A 21,709-nucleotide genomic window follows, 5' to 3' on the forward strand; every position below is an offset into this window, starting at 1 on the left:
TCACTCTCGTACACTCCTGTACCCCACAGTCACACTGGGACGTCTCCACATCCTACAGTCACTCTCGTCCCCCACAGTCACACTGGGACATCTCCACATCCCACAGTCACTCTCGTACACTCCTGTACCCCACAGTCACACTGGGACATCTCCACTTCCTACAGTCACTCTCGTACCCCACAGTCACGCTGGGACATCTCCACATCCCACAGTCACTCTCGTACACTCCTGTACCCCACAGTCACACTGGGACATCTCCACATCCTACAGTCACTCCCGCACCCCACAGTCACACTGGGACATCTCCACATCCCACAGTCACACTGGGACATCTCCACTTCCTACAGTCACTCTCGCACCCCACAGTCACGCTGGGACATCTCCACATCCCACAGTCACTCTCGTACACTCCTGTACCCCACAGTCACGCTGGGACATCTCCACATCCCACAGTCACTCTCGTACACTCGTGTACCCCACAGTCACACTGGGACATCTCCACATCCCACAGTCACTCTCGTACACTCCTGTACCCCACAGTCACACTGGGACATCTCCACATCCCACAGTCACTCTCGTACACTCCTGTACCCCACAGTCACACTGGGACATCTCCACATCCCACAGTCACTCTCGTACACTCCTGTACCCCACAGTCACACTGGGACATCTCCACATCCTACAGTCACTCTCGCACCCCACAGTCACACTGGGACATCTCCACATCCTACAGTCACTCTCGCACCCCACAGTCACACTGGGACATCTCCACATCCTACAGTCACTCCCGTACCCCACAGTCACGCTGGGACATCTCCACATCCCACAGTCACTCTCGTACACTCCTGTACCCCACAGTCACACTGGGACATCTCCACATCCCACAGTCACTCTCGTACCCCACAGTCACACTGGGACATCTACACATCCCACAGTCACTCTCGTACACTCCTGTACCCCACAGTCACACTGGGACATCTCCACATCCCACAGTCACTCTCGTCCCCCACAGTCACGCTGGGACATCTCCACATCCCACAGTCACTCTCGTACACTCCTGTACCCCACAGTCACACTGGGACATCTCCACATCCTACAGTCACTCTCGTACCCCACAGTCACACTGGGACATCTCCACATCCCACAGTCACTCTGGGACATCTCCACTTCCTACAGTCACTCTCGCACCCCACAGTCACGCTGGGACATCTCCACATCCCACAGTCACTCTCGTACACTCCTGTACCCCACAGTCACGCTGGGACATCTCCACATCCCACAGTCACTCTCGTACACTCCTGTACCCCACAGTCACACTGGGACATCTCAACATCCTACAGTCACTCTCGTACACTCCTGTACCCCACAGTCACGCTGGGAAATCTCCACATCCCACAGTCACTCTCGTATACTCCTGTACCCCACAGTCACACTGGGACATCTCAACATCCTACAGTCACTCTCGTACCCCACAGTCACACTGGGACATCTCCACATCCTACGGTCACTCCTGTACCCCACAGTCACACTGGGACATCTCCACATCCCACAGTCACTCTCGTACACTCCTGTACCCCACAGTCACACTGGGACATCTCCACATCCTACAGTCACTCTCGTACCCCACAGTCACACTGGGACATCTCCACATCCTACGGTCACTCCTGTACCCCACAGTCACACTGGGACATCTCCACATCCTACGGTCACTCCTGTACCCCACAGTCACACTGGGACATCTCAACATCCTACAGTCACTCTCGTACCCCACAGTCACACTGGGACATCTCCACATCCTACGGTCACTCCTGTACCCCACAGTCACACTGGGACATCTCCACATCCTACAGTCACTCTCGTACACTCCTGTACCCCACAGTCACACTGGGACATCTCCACATCCTACGGTCACTCCCGTACCCCACAGTCACACTGGGACATCTCCACATCCCACAGTCACTCTCGCACCCCACAGTCACGCTGGGATATCTCCACATCCCACAGTCAGTCTTGCACCGCACACTCACTCTGGAACGCTCCCAGAATAATGGTGTAAGCAGAGTTGTTGAATGTTTTTAAGGTAGAGGTAGCAAGACTGGGGACAAGCTTGGCATGAAAGGTTACCAATGTAGGTGGGCATGTGGATTACTGGTAAGATTCACGTGTACCTTTGGATGCTGGGTCTGGCTTGAGAGCCTTTTCATGTTTTCCTGAATTCTTTCCAATGGGATTTAGGTGTTCTGGCATTGCCGGCCTTTGGTATCCATTCCTAACTGTCCTTGAAGTGAATTTCAGAGGGTCAATAAAAGATAACCATAGGTCTGTTGATCTAGAGACAGATGGAGGCCAGTTCAGGTAAGGTTAGTTGTGAAAATGTCAGTGAACTAGAGGGCTTTCTTGTCAGAGTTAAGAGTTTCAGGTTTAGGATTAATGAGATGGGTTTGTTGAGATGGATTGATTGACTGCAGGTAAACAACTCCAGGGCCGGGTGGGAATGAAAGGATGGTTCCTGTGGGGTTGGTACCTTGTTCCCAGCCTGGGCTGTGTTTGATGCTTCACTCACTGTCAGTGACAGTGCAGGAATGTGAGGAAAAGCTTACCACTTACTCTCACAACAACACACAGTAACACACACACAGCCCCTAGCTCACTGTGTATCAAGGCTCCCACCCTCAGCACACATCTCAATGTCTTGCTTGTCCAATCTTCCCTCATGGACCCTGATGTTCACACCAACTCCCCCACCACCGAGTGGTGATGTATTTGAGTTTACCTCCCCTCCTCTCCACTCCACATGCTTTGGAGAGGGTACAGAAAAGGTTTACCAGGACGTTGCCTGGTATGGGGGATTTTAGCAATGAAGAACAGTTGACTAGACTGGGTTTGTTTTCACTGGAACACAGGAGGTTTTGTGGGGACCTAATAGAAGTTATAAGATTGTGAATGGAATGGATAAAGGCTTTTTCCCAGGTAGGAGAGGTCATTTAGTAGGAGACATAGATTCAAGGTGAGAGGGGAGAAGTTTAAAAGAGATGTGCGAGGCAGGTTTTTCACAAATGGTGGAGAGTACCTGGAACGCGCTGCCAGAGGAGGGGATAGAAACAAACACAATAGCAACATTCAAGAAGCACCTGGAGGAATACATAAATAGGAAGGGAATAGGGGGATACGGATCCTGTAAGTGAAGACAGTTGAGTATGAAAGGGCAAAACGTGTCAGTGCAGGCTTGGAGGGCCGAATGGCCTGTTCCTGTGCTGTACTGTTCTTTGCTCACTGACCAGTAAAGGCAAGCATACCAAATGCCTTCCTCATTACCATCTACCTGCGACTGGACTTTCAAGGAACCTTGAACCTGTACTCAAAGGTCTCTTTGCTCAACAACACTCCCAAGAACATTAAAATGTGTATGTCCTGCCCTGAGGTGCCTTTCCAAAATGTAGGACCTCATATTTATCTAAATTAAACTCCATCTGCCACTCCTCAGCCCATCTGCCAATCTGAACAAGGCCCTAGCTGTACTCTGAGGTAACCTGCTTCACTGTCCAGTACACCTCCAATTTTGGTGTCAATATCAGACTTACTAACAGAGCCTCCTATATTCACATCCAAATCATGCATATAAATGACAAAAACACAGTGGACCCAGCACCGATCATTGTGGATAAAGGCCACCAGTCCAAACACCAACCCTACAACACCACTCTGTCTCCTACCTTCAAGCCAATTTTATATCCAAATGGCTAGTTCTCCCTGTATTCCACGTGATCTAACCTTGCTAACCAGTCTCCCATGCCCAGGGGAGATAACAAACACCTACTGAAGTCCATATAGATCACATCTACGCTCTGCCCTCATCAATCCTCTTTGTTACTTCTTCAAAAAACTCAATCAAGTTTGTGAGACATGATTTACCACGCACAAAGCCATGTTGACTCTCCCTAATCAGTCCTTGCCAAATACATGTACATCCTGTCCCTCAGGATTCCCTCCAACAACTTGCCCATATTCCTGATGTCAGGCTCACCGGTCTATAGTTATCTGGATTTTACTGGTTATTTACCCCCCAGCCCCTTTACCAGATGATAATTCCTGTTGACTCTTCGTCCACTACTGGGTGATATTTATTGGGGTATAAATCCCTCCATCCCCCAGTTACTGGGTAATGTTTGTTGGGGTATAACCCCCCGTCCCTGGGTGATGTTTATCGGGGTATAACCCCCCCAGGTACAGGGTGATGTTTATTGGGGTATACCGCCCCCCAGGTACACGGTGATGTTTATTGGGGTATAACCCCCCCCCCCGGTACACGGTGATGTTTATTGGGGTCTAAACCCCCCACCCCCATCCCCGGTACACGGTGATGTTTATTGGGGTATAACCCCCCCCCGGTACAGGGTGATGTTTATTGGGGTATAACCCCCCCCCCCCGGTACACGGTGATGTTTATTGGGGTCTAAACCCCCCACCCCCATCGCCGGTACACGGTGATGTTTATTGGGGTATAACCCCCCCCCCCCGGTACACGGTGATGTTTATTGGGGTATAACACCCCCCCCCGGTACACGGTGATGTTTATTGGGGTATAACCCCCCCCCCCCCGGTACACGGTGATGTTTATTGGGGCATAACCCCCCACCCGGTACACGGTGATGTTTATTGGGGTATAACCCCCCCCCCCCCGGTACACGGTGATGTTTATTGGGGTATAACCCCCCTCCCCGGTACACGGTGATGTTTATTGGGGTATAACCCCCCCCCCCGGTACACGGTGATGTTTATTGGGGTATAACCCCCCCCCGGTACACGGTGATGTTTATTGGGGTATAACCCCCCCCCCCCCCCCCCCGGTACACGGTGATGTTTATTGGGGTATAAACCCCCCCCCCCCCCCCGCTACACGGTGATGTTTATTGGGGTATAACCCCCCTCCCCGGTACACGGTGATGTTTATTGGGGTATAACCCCCCACCCGGTACACGGTGATGTTTATTGGGGTATAACCCCCCCCCCCGGTACACGGTGATGTTTATTGGGGTATAACCCCCCCCCCCCCGGTACACGGTGATGTTTATTGGGGTATAACCCCCCCCCCGGTACACGGTGATGTTTATTGGGGTATAACCCCCCTCCCCGGTACACGGTGATGTTTATTGGGGTATAACCCCCCCCCCCGGTACACGGTGATGTTTATTGGGGTATAACCCCCCCCCCCCCGGTACACGGTGATGTTTATTGGGGTATAACCCCCCTCCCCGGTACACGGTGATGTTTATTGGTGTATAACCCCCCCCGCGCGGTACACGGTGATGTTTATTGGGGTATAACCCCCCCCCCCCGGTACACGGTGATGTTTATTGGGGTATAACCCCCCTCCCCGGTACACGGTGATGTTTATTGGTGTATAACCCCCCCCCCCCCCCGGTACACGGTGATGTTTATTGGGGTATAACCCCCCCCCCCCCCCCCGGTACACGGTGATGTTTATTGGGGTATAACCCCCCTCCCCGGTACACTGTGATGTTTATTGGGGTATAACCCCCCCCCCCCCCCGTAACACGGTGATGTTTATTGGGGTATAACCCCCCCCCGGTACACGGTGATGTTTATTGGGGTATAACCCCCCGGTACACGGTGATGTTTATTGGGGTATAACCCCCCCCCCGGTACACGGTGATGTTTATTGGGGTATAACCCCCCCCCCCCCGGTACACGGTGATGTTTATTGGGGTATAACCCCCCCCCCCCCGGCACACGGTGATGTTTATTGGGGTATAACCCCCCCCCCCCGGTACACGGTGATGTTTATTGGGGTATAACCCCCCCCCCCCGGTACAGGGTGATGTTTATTGGGGTATAACCCCCCCCCCGGTACACGGTGATGTTTATTGGGGTATAACCCCCCCCCCCCGGTACACGGTGATGTTTATTGGGGTATAACCCCCCCCCCCCCGGTACACGGTGATGTTTATTGGTGTATAACCCCCCCCCCCCCCCGGTACACGGTGATGTTTATTGGGGTATAACCCCCCCCCCCCCGGTACACGGTGATGTTTATTGGGGTATAACCCCCCCCCCCCCGGTACACGGTGATGTTTATTGGGGTATAACCCCCCCCCCCCCCCGGTACACGGTGATGTTTATTGGGGTATAACCCCCCGGTACACGGTGATGTTTATTGGGGTATAACCCCCCCCCCCCCCGGTACACGGTGATGTTTATTGGGGTATAACCCCCCCCCCCCCGGTACACGGTGATGTTTATTGGGGTATAACCCCCCCCCCCCCCGGTACACGGTGATGTTTATTGGGGTATAACCCCTCCCCCCCCGGTACACGGTGATGTTTATTGGGGTATAACCCCCCCCCCCCCCGGTACACGGTGATGTTTATTGGGGTATAACCCCTCCCCCCCCGGTACACGGTGATGTTTATTGGGGTATAACCCCTCCCCCCCCGGTACACGGTGATGTTTATTGGGGTATAACCCCTCCCCCCCCGGTACACGGTGATGTTTATTGGGGTATAACCCCCCCCCCCCCCCCCCGGTACACGGTGATGTTTATTGGGGTATAACCCCTCCCCCCCCGGTACACGGTGATGTTTATTGGGGTATAACCCCTCCCCCCCCGGTACACGGTGATGTTTATTGGGGTATAACCCCCCCCCCCCGGTACACGGTGATGTTTATTGGGGTATAACCCCCCCCCCCGGTACACGGTGATGTTTATTGGGGTATAACCCCTCCCCCCCCGGTACACGGTGATGTTTATTGGGGTATAACCCCCCCCCCCCGGTACACGGTGATGTTTATTGGGGTATAACCCCCCCCCCTCCCCGGTACACGGTGATGTTTATTGGGGTATAACCCCCCCCCCTCCCCGGTACACGGTGATGTTTATTGGGGTATAACCCCCCCCCCTCCCCGGTACACGGTGATGTTTATTGGGGTATAACCCCCCCCCCCCGGTACACGGTGATGTTTATTGGGGTATAACCCCTCCCCCCCCGGTACACGGTGATGTTTATTGGGGTATAACCCCTCCCCCCCCGGTACACGGTGATGTTTATTGGGGTATAACCCCCCCCCCCCGGTACACGGTGATGTTTATTGGGGTATAACCCCCCCCCCCGGTACACGGTGATGTTTATTGGGGTATAACCCCTCCCCCCCCGGTACACGGTGATGTTTATTGGGGTATAACCCCCCCCCCCGGTACACGGTGATGTTTATTGGGGTATAACCCCTCCCCCCCCGGTACACGGTGATGTTTATTGGGGTATAACCCCCCCCCCCCGGTACACGGTGATGTTTATTGGGGTATAACCCCCCCCCCCTCCCCGGTACACGGTGATGTTTATTGGGGTATAACCCCCCCCCCCTCCCCGGTACACGGTGATGTTTATTGGGGTATAACCCCCCCCCCCCGGTACACGGTGATGTTTATTGGGGTATAACCCCTCCCCCCCGGTACACGGTGATGTTTATTGGGGTATAACCCCCCCCCCCCGGTACACGGTGATGTTTATTGGGGTATAACCCCCCCCCCTCCCCGGTACACGGTGATGTTTATTGGGGTATAACCCCCCCCCCCTCCCCGGTACACGGTGATGTTTATTGGGGTATAACCCCCCCCCGGGGCCGCACTTACCGCGCGCTGACGGTGACGGTTTTTTTTTCCGGTTGTTGTTGTTTTTGGTCCTGGACGAGCTTCTCCCTCCCGCGTCCGCAGCGGAAGAGCAGCCGACTGACGTCACCACTAGCGGTGCACAACGTCACACAGGGGCGGGGTCTCGGGCCGGTGGGCGGGGTTTGGGTGCCGTGGGCGGGGCTTGGGAATCCTCTTGCTTGCTCCCTTAAAGGGGATCATTCAAAACTCCCATTCATGGAGGGATGGAGAAGTACTGCACGGAAACACACCCTTTGGTCCAACTTGTCCAAGCCGACCACAATTATATCTATTATAGAGACATGTAGCTAACTTTAACCAGAATATTTACATTAAAATAGCACGTTAAATTGAAACCATGCTTATGTAGCCTGCATTGACAATGGCCATTCTGTCAAGGAGATGACCATTCCTAGAATTCTGTCTCCTCATCACAGAAATCATTTCTTGTGCAGTCTCCCAATCATCCGGGGATGTACCTGTTATTCCAAGGTATGTCCTTCTCTGATTGGCTATTGTTGCCCAGTGACGCTGCTGTTGACTCCTCCATGGATGGATTAGTGGTGCTGGAAGAGCACAGCAGTTCAGGCAGCATCCAACGAGCAGCGAAATCGACGTTTCGGGCAAAAGCCCTTCATCAGGAATAAAGGCAGTGAGTCTGAAGCGTGGAGAGATAAGCGAGAGGAGGGTGGGGGTGGAGAGAGAGTAGCATAGAGTACAATGGGTGAGTGGGGGAGGGGATGAAGGTGATAGGTCAAGGAGGAGATGGTGGAGTGGATAGGTGGAAAAGGAGATAGGCAGGTAGGACAAATCCGGACAAGTCATGGGGACAGTGCTGAGCTGGAAGTTTAGAACTAGGGTGAGGTGGGGGAAGGGGAAATGAGGAAACTGTTGAAGTCCACATTGATGCCCTGGGGTTGAAGTGTTCCGAGGTGGAAGATGAGGTGTTCTTCCTCCAGGCGTCTGGTGGTGAGGGAGCGGCGGTGAAGGAGACCCAGGACCCTCCATGTCCTCGGCAGAGTGGGAGGGGGAGTTGAAATGTTGGGCCACGGGGCGGTTTGGTTGATTGGTGCGGGTGTCTCGGAGATGTTCCCTAAAGCGCTCTGCTAGGAGGCACCCAGTCTCACCAATGTAGAGGAGACCGCATCGGGAGCAACGGATACAATAAATGAGATTAGTGGATGTGCAGGTAAAACTTTGATGGATGTGGAAGGCTCCTTTAGGGCCTTGGTGGATCCAACCCTGGCTTGAAGACACAACGCTTGGTCGACAGCCCTGGTTCCAACTAGACTGGCTAGGTGTTCTGAAGGAGCTCCCTCCATGACCAACTGGTCCATGTGTCTCCTCCAGACAGTTCACCCCTAGTCTGCACTGTGGATGACAATGACCCTGTTTGAGCTACCACCACTGCTGGGATCCATTTCTCCCTAGCTGTATAATTTCATGCCATCACAGTCTTTCCTCTTTGGAATACCCCAGACTATGATGTTCCTGTCTTTCTGACCATTTGTCAACCATTTCCCCAACATTGACTGAGATTCACTTAGTGTTAGAGGTCTGGATGGAGAAGAATTTGTAAGGAGCATTCAGGATGGTTTTCTAGAGCAGTGTGTAAATAGTCCAACTCAGGAAGGGGCCACAGTGGACCTGGTGTTGGGGAATGAGCCCAGCCAGGTGGTTAAAGTTTCAGTAGGGGATTACTTTGGGAATAGTGATCATAATTCCATTAAAATACTCATGGACAAAGATGTGTATGGTCCTTAAGGAAGAGCTAAATTGGGAGAAGGCAACTATAACAAAATTCGGCAGGAGCTGGGGAATGTAGATTGGGAGCAGGTAATGGAAGGGAAATCCACATTTGATATGTGGGAGGCTTTTAAAGAGAGATTGATTAGTGTGCAGGTCAGACATGTGCCTGTAAAAATGAGGGATGGAAATGGCAAGATTAGGGAACCATGGATGACAGGTGAAATTGTGAGACTAACGAAGAGGAAAAAGGAAGCGTACATAAGGTCTAGGTGACTGAAAATAGACGAAGCTTTGGAAGAATATTGGGAATGTAGGACCAATCTGAAACGAGGAATTCAGAAACTAAAAGGGGATATCATTAGCGAGCAGGGTTAAGGAAAACCACAAAGCCTTTTATTCATATATAAGGAGCAAGAGGGTAACTAGAGAAAGGGTTGGCCCACTCAAGGACAAAGGAGGAAAGATACACGTGGAGTAGAGAAAATGGGCAAGATTCTTAATGAGTACTTTGCATCGATATTCACTAAGGAGAGGATCATGACGGATGTTGAGGTTAGGGATAGATGTTTGATTACTCTAGGGCAAGTTGGCATAAGGAGGGAGGAAGTGTTGGGTATTCTAAAAGGTGTTAAGGTGGACAAGTCCCCAAGTCTGGAAGTGGTCTATCCCATATTACTGAAGGAAGTGAGAAAGGAAATAGCTGGGGCTTTAACAGATACCTTTGCAACATCCTTGAACATGGGGAAGGTTCCAGAGGTCTGGAGAATTGCTAATGTTGCCCCCTTGTTTAAGAAGGGTAGCAGGGATAATCCAGGACATTACAGACCAGTGAGGCTGATGTCAGTGGGAGGGAAGCTGCTGGAGAAGATACTGAGGGATACGATCTATTCCCATTTGGAAGAAAATGGGCTTATCAGTGATAGGCAGCATGGTTTTGTGCAGGGAAGTTAATGTCTCATCAACTTAATAGAATGCTTTTAAGAAGTAACAAAGTTCATTGATGAGGGAAGGGCTGTAGATGTCATTTACATGGACTTCAGTAAGACATTTGGTAAGGTTCCCCATGGTAGGCTGATGGAGAAAGTGAAGTCGCATGGGGTCCAGATGGATAGAAAACTGGCCGGGCAACAGGAGACAGAGAGTAGTAATGGAAGGGAGCTTCTCAAAATGGAGACCTGTGACCAGAGGGTGTCCCACAGGGATCCATACTGGAACCACTGCTGTCGGTGATATATATATATATATAAAATGATTTGGAGGAAAGTGTAGGTGGTCTGATTAGCAAGGTTGCAGATGACACTAAGTAACAGAATATAGATAGAGTTGGGCAGAGAAATGGCAGATGGAGTTCAATCGGGACAAATGTGAGGTGATGGATTTTGGAAGATCTAATTCAAGAGCAAACTATACAGTAAATGGAAAAGCCCTGGGGAATATTGATGTACAGAGAGATCTGGGGGTTCAGGTCCATTGTTCCCTGAAGGTGGCAACACAGGTCAGTAGTCAAGAAGGCATATGGCATGCTTTCCTTCATTGGACAGGGTATTGAATACAAGGGTTGGCAGGTCATCTTACAGTTGTATGGGACTTTGGTCCGGCCCCATTTGGAATACTGTGTACAGTTCTGGTCACCACATTCCCAAAAGGATGTGGATGCTTTGGAGAGGGTGCAGAGAAGGTTCACCAGGATGTTGCCTGGTATGGAGACCATTAGTTATAAAGAGAGGTTGAATAGATTAAGATAATTTTCATTAGAAAGACAGAGATTGAGGGGAGACCTGATTGAGGTCTACAAAATCATGAGAGGTGTAGGCAGCGTGGATAGCAAGAGGACTCAATTAGTTCAAATGAGTTCAAAGTGAGAGGGGAAATATGCGTGGAAAGTTCTTTATGCAGATGATGGTGAGTGCCTGGAATGCGTATCCAGTGTAGGTACATGACATCTAGACAGATACATGAATGGGCAGGGAGCAGAGGGATACAGATCCTTAGAAAATAGACAATAGGTTTACACAGAGGATCTGGATCGGCACAGGCTTGGAGGGCCGAAGGGCCTGTTCCTGTGCTGTAATTTTATATGTTCTTTGTCCTTCTTGATTTCATTCCATCACCTCTCTGGTCCCTTCTGGCCAAGTCAAACATGGTTCTCAGTTGGTGGTTGTACATTAAAGACGCCAGCAAGAATTGGTGCTGGGTTGACTGCTGTTCATCATTTTTATAAACATTTTGGATGAGAATACAGGAGGCTTGGTTAGTAAGTTTGTGGATGATACCAAAATTTGTGGTGTAGTGAACAGTGAAGAAGGTTATCTAAGAATACAACAGGATCTTGATCAAATGTGCTGGTGGGTGGAGGAACGGCAGATGGAGTTTAATTCAGATAAGCGTGAAAGTGTTACATTTTGGTAAAACAAACCAGGCAGGATTTACACAGTTAATGGTATGGCCCTGTGGAGTGTTGTTGAACAGAGAGAACTAGGGGTGCAGGTACACAGTTCCTTGAAAGTGGTGTCACCAGGTGGACAGGGTGGGGAAGTAGGCATTTGGTCCACTTGCCTTCATTGGGCAGAGTGCTGAGTCCAGGAGTCAGGACTTCGTGGTTACAAGACATTGGCGAGGCCACATTTGGAATACTGCGTACAATTCTGGTCACCCTGATACAGGAAGTACGTCATTAAACTGGAAAGGGTTCAGAAAAGATGTTACTGAGGCTGGAGAGTTTGAGTTGTAAGGAGGCTGGGAAAGGCTGGGCTGTTTTTTACTGAAGCATAGGAGTCTGAGGCTTGACCTTATAGAGGTGTACAAAATCTTGAGGAGCATAGAAAAGGTGAATAGCCAAGGTCTGTTTCCCCAGGGTAGGGGAGTCCAAGAAGGCATCGGTTTAAGGTGAAAGGGGAGAGATTTAAAAGGGTTAACATTTTTTTCACAGAGGGTGGTGTGTGTGTATGGAACGAGCTGCTAGAGGAAGTGGTGAAGGCAGTTACAATTACAACATTTAAAAGACATTAGTACAGATGGATGGATAGGAAAGGTTTCGAAGGATATGGGCCAAATGCAGGCAAATGGGATTAGTTCAATTTAGGAAGCCTGGTCAGCAGGGATGAGTTGGGCTGAAGGGCCTGTTTCTATGCTGAATGACTCTGACTCCCATGAATGATCTCAGTTCAGACACATTCTCTGCTCTAGGCACCTTCATGGTTGCCTCTGTCTTTTCTGGGTGCTTTTGTGACGTTCCTTGCCATTAACTACATGACCCAAGTACTCTATGGAGTCTTCCAAAAGCTCCTGTGAACTTGTTAAGGTTTATTTGGGATTTTCAAATGCTCCTCTTCAGAGAATCCAGTCATCAAACTCTTGTCCAGATAACAGTGGACCCCTGGAAATCCATTTAATATTTGTTCCATGATCCTCTGGAATAGAGCTGGTGCTGACGTGATGCCAAAAGGCAGGTGCTTATCGTGGGACAGTCCCCTGTGTGTTACTATCATCACCAGCAGCTGGAACTCCTTCCTGACCCCCATCTGCTGGTGGGCCTCTGACACACCCATTATTAAGAATTTCTTACCCCCAGCCAGATCACTGAACAGGTTCTCGATGCATGGAAGTGGGTATTGACCCACACACAGACCTGATAGTCACTACAAATCCCCACTGCGTCATGTGTTTTTAAAACTAGAACAATTGGAGTGGCCTATTCACTGGTAGTTACTGGTTCATCAGGTGTTCCAGCTCGGCCTCCACTTTAGGCCCAACGGTGGACAGTATCAGATGCTCTTTCAGACTGCAAGGACACACATTGTGCTTCAGCTGTCATTTAATTTCAATCCCTTTCATTTCTCCCAGGGTTCCTTTGAACACATTATTGTACTTGTCCAGGAATCTCTGGCAGCAAGACGCCATTCAACCTTAAGACCATCTCACCATATCCCAGCGTTTCCCATGGCTAACCCACCAAACCTGCACATCCCTAATTTAGCATGACCAATGCACATAAGGTGCACGTCTTTGGACTGAGGGAGGAAACCGGAGCACCCGGAGGAAACCCACGCAGACACAGGGAGATGGTGCAAATTCAATACAGACAGTTGCCTGAGGGTGGAATCGAACCCAGGTGCCTGGTGCTGTGAGGCAGCAGTGCTAACCACTGAGTCACCGTACTGCTCATGTGCTTGAGTCTTGCAGCCTAGAACCACTCCACCCTTAATTTTTGTAATAAGGAGTATTTGAATAATGCAGGTATTTATCCTCTATTATGTAAAGTGATAATTCTGCACATTGGTCTGTCTCTCTCCCTCAGACCCAGCTGGCTCTGGGCCACCCGTCTCTCTCTCTCTCTCAGACATGGCTGACTCTGGGCTGTCTGTCCCTTTCCCTCAGACCCGTCTGTCTCTCTCCCTCAGACCCGTCTGTCTCTCTCCCTCAGACCCAGCTGGCTCTGGGCTGTCTGTCTCTCTCCCTCAGACCCGTCTGTCTCTCTCTCTCTCAGACCCGGCTGGCTGTGGGCTGTCTGTCCCTCTCCCTCAGACCTGTGCCATCATCAGCCGCTTGTGTGCAAAGTAATTTCCAAACAATTTGCAAAGCTCTTGACATGTCTTCTGTACAGGATTCTCTTGTCGCACCCAGACTCCTTGGAATCACACTGATCTTGTTCCTGCTGGTTCCATAATGTCCTCAGCTACTGTGTTTGTGTTTAAAACCCAATTTTCTGACTCTGTCAACAGTTCCATTGCCCCAATTGGCCCGCTATTTTGTTTTCTGGCCACTTGAGTCTATTGGCTGTTCACAGCCCGTCTACCTTTGGTGGTAGCCACTCCCTCACCGGCTGTGCTTGCATACTGTACCTCCCTGGCATTGCCTACAACCTGAATGCCATCGTGACCGCTCTCCATGGTGACTCCGGTAGCTCCTGTTTATTCAGCTGTCAGCCTGAGTCCCTTCAGTACCACTGCTGTCAGCTCACTCTCAGGTGAGTACCTGTTTTCCTGGCGTTGACTGCATTGTGGGTTCACTCGCGACCACCTCCCTCCTTAATCCTGCACCATTTCCAAAATCTGGGCAACATCTCCTCTGAAAGAAAACCGGTGTTTACACACAGTTTGAGGGCTGGATCCCTCTTGTGTCGCCAGATGTTTTGTTGGTACTTTCTTTGGAAGCAGGAATTTAAAAATATCCCAGGTAGGCAAATTGGAAACCTGAGTGGGAATACTCCATTGATAATGGTCACACCTCCACAGCTGGTTCTAGACTGGACACAAACTCCATCCCTCCAGGTCACCTGACCAGCTCTCTTCAAGTGGCAGCATTCCCAAAGACAAACGTTAACAGGCCCCTGGTCAGGAGCTGGTCACAATATTGTTGTTAACTGCTTGTCTCTTAAAACCATCTGCTCCGTGGTGCTCCTGTTACTTTAGGGGAAAGTGACATTGTACACAACGCACCATGCTCCAGAAAGACAACTTTCACACAGCAGCCAGTACCTTACACAGCCAGCTTTCTTTGTTTAGTTCAGAAACAACACTCATGAAAATGTTCTAACCATCTTTACATGCCTTCAACTTTCGGAAAGGTGAAAGTGCATTCAGAAATGTGTTTTATCACAAGGAACGTGACATCAAGACAAAACAACGAATCTTACATTAATTTATTGTCACTGTTCCCTTCTATTAGTCTAACAGAATCGTTTATTGGCTCCTAAATCTTTAATTTATTTCATCATTTTACAATCAGAACAAGGCATCTGTGATTATATTATCTTGACCAGCAAAGTGGAGCCGCAGAAAATGGGGGAGATATTAAACGAGTATTTTGCATCAGTGTTTACTGTGGAAAAGGATATGGAAGATATAGACTGTAGGGAAATAGATGGTGACATCTTGCAAAATGTCCAGATTACAGAGGAGGAAGTGCTGGATATCTTGAAACGCAGACAAGTGGATAAATCCCCAGGACCTGATCAGGTGTATCCTAGAACTCTGTGGGAAGCTAGAGAAGTGATTGCTGGGCCTCTTGCTGAGATATTTGTATCATCGATAGTGACAGGTGAGGTGCCAGAAGACTGGAGATTGGCAAATGTGGTGCCACTGTTAAAGAAGGGTGGTAAGGACAAGCCAGGGAACTATAGACCAGTGAGCCTGACCTCGGGGGTGGGCAAGTTGTTGGAGGGAATCCTGAGGGACAGGATGTACATGTATTTGGAAAGGCAAGGACTGATTAGGGAGAGTCAACATGGTTTTGCGCGTGGAAATCATGTCTCACAAACTTGATTGAGTTTTTTGAAGACGTAACAAAGAGGATTGATGAGGGCAGAGCGATTGATGTGATCTATATGGGCTTCAGTAAGGCGTTCGACAAGGTTCCCCATGGGAGACTGATTAGCAAGGTTAGATCTCATGGAATACAACAACTAGCCATTTGGATACAGAACTGGCTCAAAGGTAGAAGACAGAGGGTGGTGGTGGAGGGTTGTTTTTCAGACTGGAGGCCTGTGACCAGTGGAGTGCCACAAGGATCGGTGCTGGGCCCTCTGCTTTTTGTCATTTACATAAATGATTTGGATGTGAGCATAAGAGGTACAGTTAGTAAGTTTGCAAATGACACCAAAATTGGAGGTGTAGTAGACAGCGAAGAGGGTTACCTCAGATTACAACAGGATCTTGACCAGATGGGCCAATGGGTTGAGAAGTGGCAGATGGAGCTTAATTCAGATAAATGTGAGGTGCTGCATTTTGGGAAAGCAAATCATAGTAGGACTTATACACTTAATGGTAAGGTCCTAGGGAGTGTTGCTGAACAAAGAGACCTTGGAGTGCAGGTTCATAGCTCCTTGAAAGTCATGTTGCAAGTAGGTAGGATAGTGAAGAAGGCGTTTGGTATGCTTGTCATTATTGATCAGTGCATTGAGTATAGAAGTTGGGAGGTCATGTTGTGGCTCTACAGGACAGTGGTTAGGCCACTGTTGGAATATTGCATGCAATTCTGGTCTCCCTGCTATAGGAAAGATGTTGTGAAACTTGAAAGGGTTCAGAAAAGATTTATGAGGATGTTCGCAGAGTTGGATGGTATGAGCTATAAGGAGAGGCTGAACAGACTGGGGCTGTTTTCCCTGGAGCATTGGAGGCTGAGGGGTGACCTTATAGAGGTTTATACAATCATGAGGGGCATGGTTAGGATAAATAGACAAAGTCTTTTCCTCAGGATAAAGGGAGTCCACAACTAGAAGGCATAGGTTTAGGATGAGAGGGGAAAGATTTAAAAGGGACTTTAGGGGCAAATTTTCACACAGAGAGTGGTACGGTGTATGGAATGTGCTGCCGGAGGAAGTGGTGGAGGCTGGTACAATTACAACATTTAAAAGCCATCTGGATGGTATATGAACAGGAAGGGTTTAGAGGGATATGGGTCAAATGCTGGCATATAGGACTAGACTAGATTAGGATATCTGGTTGGCATGGACAAGTTGGGCATCCAGTACGGAGGAGGGAGGGCAGGTCCGAAGACCTCCTCATTGGTCTGCTCCTGGGCCTGGCCAAACTGGCCATAAACAGGTCCAGGCAGCGGGCCTTGGAGGGGGTTGTTAGGGTCGACTGCCTGCCCCTCTTTCGCAGTTACATTAGAGCCCGGGTGTCCCTTGAGAAGGAGCATGCAGTGTCCACCAACACCTGGGAGTTGTTCAGGGAGAGGTGGGTGCCGCAGGGAGTGGAGTGCATTATTTCCCTCTCCAATTCTATTTTGATTTAGTCCCTACCCTCCCCTTCAGTGTTTTGATCACACAGCATTGCCCTTTGATGTGAAGGGCAGTGCTTGTCACTGGCCACTCGGGTGTTTCCAATCTTCCTGGTGGTGGAAACTGAATAAAGATTCGTACACCTTGTGTCTCTCACTGTGTCTCACACCTGCACACACACACACCATGGGTGCTGGGGAATAAATAAGCACTGCACTGCAGTTAGGCGGTAGTGTGGGGCTAAAAAGAAACAAGAGAAAAAAAGGAAAGAAAAACAGGAGTGTCAGACATCTTGTTCAGTCTGAGAAAAAAATCCTCAAGCATTTCTGCTTCAACAAAGTCATCATCAAGATATGAACATTTTCCCACACATCTGCTTTCTGGTCCATTGTCCTACTTTCAACCCAGGTTGCTTTGTTGGTTTAGTTACTTTAGTTAAATCAATTTCTTCAAATGGAAGAGAACCTTGATTGCTGATCAGTGTTTCATTGGTGCATCGTACAATCTAACTGTATATCCAATGTCTGAAGCAACAGCATCGAAACATTCTTACCCTCACACTTCATCCAAATCTATCAAATCTTCCTGCTCATCAAAGTGAATGTCAGAGCAACATTCCAATGTGAATCTCACTTGCCTCAGTGCAAAGTTTAATGATGTTGATTCCCCAGGGCTCAGGGACAGGCCCTGGCTGTTTGTGATTGATATGATTTAGACTTGAATGTAGGAGGACTGATCAGGAACTCCTCAGACAACAGGAAAATTGATGAGTGGTAAACAGTGATGTGGTTAGACTGAGAAGGCCCTGTTTCTATGCTGTAGACCTTTATGACTCTATGACGATGACCTTATGAAGATTATTTTTCTGCACCTCAAATTCAATACATTTCTGATTTTATCTTCTCTCTTCCATCAGAGCCACTAGAAAACTTCCCGACTTCAAAAACGACATCAAAGACTCAGAAATATCGATACTTCCTGATAATAGTTGGACCAATTTACATTAGATTCTGAACAGGGAACATAATAACCATTTTATATTTGCTGAATTGTATAAATGCTGTCTGCTTATCCCGAAACTACCCTTCACTGGACAATGCTAACCTTTCCAGAGCACAGTCTGACAGATCCAAACAAGCTGCTTCTGTTGAGATAGTAAAAGGATGATCCATAATGTCATGTTCCATTTCATTGCAGATACTCCTTGATCTCCTGCTCACTGGACAAAATGACTCCTCAGTATTGCCATTGAGATTTCAAACTGATGATAGTGATGAGTCTGTGACAGGACGTTGAACTGACTTAGATTAGATTCCTCACAGTCTGGAAACAGGCCCTTCGGTCCAACAAGTCCACACCAAACCTCCAAAGAGTAACCCACCCAGACCCATTTGCCATATTTATACCTGAATAATGCACTTAACACTGGTTAATTCACCCTGACCTGCACATCTTTGGACTGTGGGAGCGAGATAGAGCACCCAGAGGAAACCCACACAGACATGGGAGAATGTGCAAACTACACAGACAGTCGCCTGAGGGTAGAATCGAACCTGGGAGCTGATTCTGTCGTTTCACTTCTGTAATTGACATATTCCTCCATTTGAGCTTCAGATTCAACACTTTCAGCCCCCTGCCTCAACAGAAAGATTGATTTCTTAATCACATTTAGAATGTCCACTGAATTAACTAATACCTCATCTGCATCAACCAAAATTTCTTTCAAAGATCTGACTGAATTTTTTATTACAATCCTGCTTGGACAATTTATTTAATGGTCCTGAAAGGAGGTTCCTCTGGGAGTCAGGTTGGCACCTCCATCAGTGTGAGCACATCCTGGCGTCACGCTTTTGTTTTCAGTAACAGTCTGACACAGTCCACTACCACTTGGCAAAGTGGGTCTTCACAAACTGCTACAGGGAGCAAAGCTGCCGCTCTCCGACCTGACACGCCCCACACTGAACAGTACGACTTCTTCCTGGGGCTGGGTCCATGTAAACTCCCTGTTTCTCCATGTCTGTGTTTCCTGTTTTCCTACACGACCTGTCAGAGGAACTTCATGTCCCCCTCCCAGTCTCCCCCGATGAGATCTGGGCAGCATCACTAGCTGATGAACAACTGTCCTTCCTTATCTGCAGGTCCGTGATGGGGCCTCCACTCCCTCATCAGAGTTCTGTTTCTGATACAGTAAAACTGTGGAACAGCTCCAGTTTCAGTGTGAGCTGTCTATGCTGACTGACTTCACTCTGGATCTGTTTCCTGAGCCTCCAATACCGGAAGACAATGATCCTGATTGTTAACTGGGGGCTTCAGCTCTGCAAACATCTGCATGTGGGCTCTGGGCGTGGTCTTTCTTTAGTCTCTACACACAATGGAACAATACTCAGATCCTGTTCTTGTAACTGATCTGTCCATGGAGCACCAACTGGCCTTACTGTGCTTCATAGGGGAGCTGTAACTTGCACTGCCAGTAAATCATTCCCCAGGAGTTATCTTCCTGTCAGATTAAAAACCCTTCATATCTCTCATCCACCCTCTGTACACCAACTCCACTCACAGCAGTCTCCACCTCTGGTCCCTTGGCTGTAGTTAAAGCTCCAATCAAATCATGGGGCCATTTCGTAATGACTCATTCTCATAGATCCCATGTGTTTCCCTCTCAGTACTGACCCTCTGACAGTGTAGCATTCCCTCAGCATTGACCTTCCAATGGTGTGGCACTCCCTTAGTACTGACCCTCTGACAGTGCAGCACTCCCTCAGCAATGACCCTCCGACAGTGCGGCACTCCCTCAGCAATGACCCTCCAACAGTGCGGCACTCCCTCAGCACTGACCCTCCGACAGTGCCCACTCCCTCAGCACTGACCCTCCGACAGTGCCCACTCCCTCAGCACTGACCCTCTGACAGTGCGGCACTCCCTCAGCACTGACCCTCCGACAGTCCAGCACTCCCTCAGCACTGACCCTCCGACAGTGTGTCCCTCCCTCAGCACTGACCCTCCGACAGTGTGTCCCTCCCTCAGCACTGACCCTCCGACAGTGTGTCCCTCCCTCAGCACTGACCCTCTGACAGTGCCCACTCCCTCAGCACTGACCCTCCGACAGTGCGGCACTCCCTCAGCACTGACCCTCCGACAGTGCGGCACTCCCTCAGTACTGACCCACTGACAGTGCGGCACTTCTTCAGCACTGACCCACTCACAGTGCGGCACTCCCTCAGCACTGACCCACTCACAGTGCGGTACTCCCTCAGCACTGACCCTCCGACAGTGCCCACTCCCTCAGTACTGACCCTCCGACAGTGCGGCACTCCCTCAGCACTGACCCTCCGTCAGTGCGGCACTCCCTCAGCACTGACCCTCCGACAGTCCAGCACTCCCTCAGCACTGACCCTCCGACAGTGTGTCCCTCCCTCAGCACTGACCCTCCGACAGTGTGTCCCTCCCTCAGCACTGACCCTCTGACAGTGCCCACTCCCTCAGCACTGACCCTCCGACAGTGCGGCACTCCCTCAGCACTGGCCCTCCGACAGTGCGGCACTCCCTCAGTACTGACCCACTGACAGTGCGGCACTCCCTCAGCACTGACCCACTCACAGTGCGGCACTCCCTCAGCACTGACCCACTGACAGTGCGGTACTCCCTCAGAACTGACCCTCCGACAGTGCCCACTCCCTCAGTACTGACCCTCCGACAGTGCGGCACTCCCTCAGCACTGACCCTCCGACAGTGCGGCACTCCCTCAGTACTGACCCACTGACAGTGCGGTACTCCCTCAGCACTGACCCTCCGACAGTGCCCACTCCCTCAGTACTGACCCTCTGACAGTGCCCACTCCCTCAGTACTGACCCTCTGACAGTGCCCACTCCCTCAGTACTGACCCTCTGACAGTGCGGCACTCCCTCAGCACTGACCCTCCGACAGTGCGGCACTCCCTCAGCACCGACCCTCCGACAGTGCGGCGCTCCCTCAGTACTGACCCTCCGACAGTGCGGCACTCCCTCAGCACTGACCCTCCGACAGGGCCCACTCCCTCAGCACTGACCCTCCGACAGCGTGGCGCTCCTTCATTAATTAAGTATGTCGTATTGTGGTTTTTTAAAAAGCTGCACGGTAAACGAAAGGTTAAAGTGTAATTCTTCACCATGCACAAGATCGAAAAGAAACATGACTTTAGTCAAACGACTTTCCTGTGGCCTTCTCTGATTTCTCTTTGATGACTCCTTGCTGGCATTCAGAGACCAGGAATAAGCATTGCTCCCTCACACGGGGTCTGGAGTCTGCTGTACATCTGAATATAACCCCAAATTACTGAGCTGAAAACCTGCATTTGGAATGCTTCCTGGATTATTTTATTTGACCCTTGAATTTGAACCTCTGATCTCCTGCACAGTTCTCTGTCTCTCAACATTTCAGTTTACTGCGTTTCGGTCTCAAGTTGCTGTCTTTCAAGTCTTCCATGTTGAACTTTGTCCTTCGCAATTGTGATTATTTCATGAACCAAGAACCCTTTGATTTTCTCCAGATTATGAATTACTCAAGGAGAACAAAAGAGACTAAGAGAGACATC

The 21,709-nt window shown here is 49.9% G+C and overlaps 1 protein-coding gene across 1 annotated transcript in view; it reads right to left on the reverse strand.

Moving 5' to 3' along the window:
* Positions 1 to 7,772, reverse strand: part of LOC140455237 (protein yippee-like 5) — a 31,360-nt gene extending 23,588 nt beyond the window's left edge. Inside the window, exon 1 of the mRNA XM_072549965.1 lies at positions 7,649 to 7,772. The gene's annotated coding sequence lies outside the window, so the exon portion shown is untranslated. The remainder of the gene's footprint in view (positions 1 to 7,648) is intronic.
* Positions 7,773 to 21,709: the final 13,937 nt, after the last annotated feature.

The sequence above is a fragment of the Chiloscyllium punctatum genome, chromosome 3, assembly GCF_047496795.1.
Source record: "Chiloscyllium punctatum isolate Juve2018m chromosome 3, sChiPun1.3, whole genome shotgun sequence".
NCBI lineage: Eukaryota > Metazoa > Chordata > Chondrichthyes > Orectolobiformes > Hemiscylliidae > Chiloscyllium > Chiloscyllium punctatum.